Here is a 3625-nt window from a genome sequence, read left to right as displayed (position 1 = left end):
TTTAAAAAAAAAAAAAAAAAAAAAATGGGGAGGTGAGGAGATGAACTACCCCTTCACAGTCTGAACAGTGAGCCTCTGGGGAGAGGAACAGGGTGGGGACAGGGACATCCCAGTGTTGGGACTGCAATGAGGATGGGAGGAGGAGAACTTAGGAAAGCAGAAGGAAGCATGAGCAAGTAGGTCCCAGAGGGGCCCAAAAGCTTGGTACACAGGTTGCATCAATCAATAAATCAACCAAGGCAAAGATACCTTACTCTAAGACTTAGCTTAGAAAGAACTATTCATTCATTCATTTGATCAACAAAATTTTAGTGACATCTGTGCTTTGCCAAGCACTGTGCTGGGCAATACTACAGATGGAGATGATGCAGACCAGTGTCACTCTCAAGCCACTTATGGCCTGATGGGGAAGATGGATGATGAATGACATGAGGGATCTCAGAGAATGGGGTAAGGGGCACATTTTGTGAAGGATGGGTCCTTTAAGCCCATCTTGCAAGAGTGGGACAATCATCAGGGATGTTGCAAGGAGCATATCCAGCAGGGGGAAAGTCACAGATGAAATACTGAGGTTGGAAAGTACACACAGGCACTTTCAGGGAACAGTGAGTAGACAGCCAAAGTGTGAGCAAGAAATAAGAACTACAGAGATCAGCTGGGCCACCTCATGGAGGACCTCCAATGCCAAGACAAGGAGTTTGTACTTGTTTCTGTAGAACAGCTTACTGTGTCTGGCAGGAGATAGGCACATCGCACGCACCTGTTAACAACTGTCCTGCAATATTGTTATCCCCATTTTAGAGGTGAAAGACCAGGCTATGAAGGGCTAGGTGATTTGCCAAAGGCAGCACAGTCAAGTCACTGAGCCAGGATCTGAGCACTAAAAGCTGAGCTTTGGCCAGATGCAACCAGCAAGCCAAAGGTGGGAGAAGGCGGAGCAACCAAAGGTAGTTCAGCTTGGTCAACCAGGGAAGAAACAAAAAAGTGCTGATTGGACTTGATTGAGGACTCTCTAAGTTTTTCAGATGCTTAGGTCTGGTCTGTGAGGAGGCATCAAATGCTTAGATGGCCCTAGCTGCTGCTTTCGCCAGTTGTCTCCCCTGAGACGCCTTTATATGTGCACATGAAGAAGAAAGCAAAAATGGTAGTCCAAGCTGCTGAAGAGTGAAGCCGTCCAAACCATTTCCTCTTAGGGGCCACTCCAGATTCTAGGAAGGCAGCAAAATATTGACTGAATGCTGCTTCTGGGGGCCGTGCTGACCCTAAACAAGGGCCATTGCTCTGCCCCATCCCTCCTGTGCTAGGCTGAGATCCAGGCTATAATCAGTGGTGCTACAAACATTGTCTGTTTCATAGGGAAGCAGTTTGGGAAACTGAAAAGGGGCCTGGGCTAGAAATCAGGAAACCCCATCCTGACTTGTTGTGTGGCATTGGGAAAGATTCTTCCCTTCTCTCGGCCTGTCCTCTCCTCTGTAAAATGGAGGGAGTCCAGCTATTTGTTATCTAACATTCTAAGTATATACGGAACTCTTATATCTAGCCCTGTGCCTTCCTGGCCTAAGTCTCACACACACACACACACACACACCACCCAGAACAGAAATGTGACCAGCCATTATGTGGAGTGGGCAAGGCCAAGGAAGGGTGAGAATAGATGCCACAAGCATGGAAGGAAGTGTCCAACCTGTGAAAGAAGGACAAGGGAACTAACTTGCTGAGTACCTGCTCTGTCCTGGCTGCTTGACATTCATTACCTCATGTAATCATCACAACTCCACGTGGCGTGACTTATCACTGAGTGTTAAATTGCAGAAACCCAGACTCAGACAGTGTGACTCTCCCAGGTTCACATGCCTAGAAGTGAAAATCCCAGGATGTGGACTGGATCAACTCCAAATCCTACACTCCTGCCACTCTGTCACACAGACTACATATGAAACGAAATAGGAAAAACTCCCTCAGTCCCACCTCCCACCCAAGCAAAGCATCTCGCCTACCAGTTGCCTGAACTTCTACCATTAGTGCATTACCTCCCTGGGCTAAGGCCTCTCTCTCCATGAGCTCCACAGCAGAGAAGGGGGGGCGTAAGTAGGAGGCAGAGGCAGGAGATGAGCACAAGGTCTTTTTATGAGGCATCAAATATACATTCTTATATACAGGAAGGAAAAAAGACAATGCCTGAACCCCAGCTCCTCTCCATACAGCCCCCTCCCACTGCCACGCTCCCCCACCCCCGAGCCCCAGGGGCCCTGGCCCTTCGTACAGCCAGGGTCCATCTGTCTGTCTGTACTGCAGCCCATGGTGGAGAGGGGAGAGGGAGGCAGGAGCTGAGAAAGGAGCTGGATATGCGGGGCAAGAAGAGGAGCTGTGGCTTGTAAAAAATATATTTATAATAAATAAACAGGGCTGCAAAAGGGCTGGAGAGGCAGCAGAGATTTTGACGGACAGAAGGACTCAGGCATCTTGGCTCCCGGCCCCGGCTCTGATGGCTTGTCTCTGCCTCAAGAAGGAGATCGTGGGCTCATGGTGGCCCTCTGGGAGCCTCTCTCCCCAGGGCTGATGCTGAGTGCCCTGCCCCAGCGAGGTGTGTGTGGGCATTATCTGTAAAGTGCATTGTCTTCAGTTGTAGGTGGGGTAGGTGTAAGGGAATGGGGGGGCATGCAATATGGGTGAGGGAGGGCAGTGCCCTTCTCATCCCAGACCTGAGCCCCCCCAAAACCTGTCTGGACTTTGATCAGGATAAGAACGTTGCAGGGCGAGGCAAGTTCCTGAAGCCAAAGAGGTCTGGGCTGGGGCCTACTGGAGAGAGGGCACAGACTGGCTCAAGAGAGGAAGCACTGCCCCAAAAGGGGGCCAGCACAAGCGGGATCCCACCCACTGAGTGCACTGACAGTCTATGTCCTCCAGCAGGCAGAAAGACACATGGAGGTGTGTGGCCAGGCCCTGAGGTCAGAGAGAGGGCAAAGCCAACTGAGGTTTGGCCACAACTCTACAGAGCTCTCTCCTAGCCCCACACGGCCAGAGGAGCCCTGGGGAAGCCTTCACCTCTACAGCTCTGGATGCCTTCCCTTCTCCACCAGCCAGAGCTGAGAGGGAATTCGCACTGGCCCAGAGGTCTGAGGCCATCGAGCTAGGCCTCCAGGGAAAAGGGGAGAGGAGGAAGACAAGAAAAAGAGGACAATGATCTCCAAAAGGCCCTCACCACTCCCCAGCACTGGAGCATCCTGAGTCCAGGCTTCGAGTGGCAAGGGTCTGCGAATCTGGAAGAAAACCCCATGGCAACTGCTGGGGGTTAGGGGAGGGGTCCCAAGGCAGGGAGGAAGTGGGGAGGAGGACATTGCTATGTGTATATATATTTTGAAAAAACTGAGAAAGCAGAGAGGGTGCAAGGTCCCTCTCCTGCGTTTTCCCCAGCCGCTCCTGTTCCCCAGCTCACTCTCTCCATTCATCAGACCACTGTGCTGATCCGGCTTGGCTTGGCCTTGGGGTTTGCACTGGGTGGATTGGCCGTGCCAGGAGGCCCAGATGCGTGCAGTGGACCATGGGGGGAGGTGGGTGGCAGGGGTGAGTGCGGGGTGTGGGGTGAGGGTGGAGGCAGGGGTGGGTAGGAGGGGTGGGGTGGGAT

The 3625-nt window shown here is 52.1% G+C and overlaps 1 protein-coding gene across 1 annotated transcript in view; it reads right to left on the bottom strand.

The window, feature by feature from the left end:
• The window catches only part of LOC103592137 (IQ motif and SEC7 domain-containing protein 2), a 26419-nt gene that overhangs the window by 6038 nt on the left and 16756 nt on the right, over positions 1-3625 (bottom strand). The window lies entirely within an intron of this gene.

The sequence above is a fragment of the Galeopterus variegatus genome, unplaced genomic scaffold, assembly GCF_000696425.1.
Source record: "Galeopterus variegatus unplaced genomic scaffold, G_variegatus-3.0.2 Scaffold1094, whole genome shotgun sequence".
In the NCBI taxonomy this organism is placed as follows: domain Eukaryota; kingdom Metazoa; phylum Chordata; class Mammalia; order Dermoptera; family Cynocephalidae; genus Galeopterus; species Galeopterus variegatus.
This window is presented reverse-complemented; position numbering and strand designations above follow the sequence as displayed.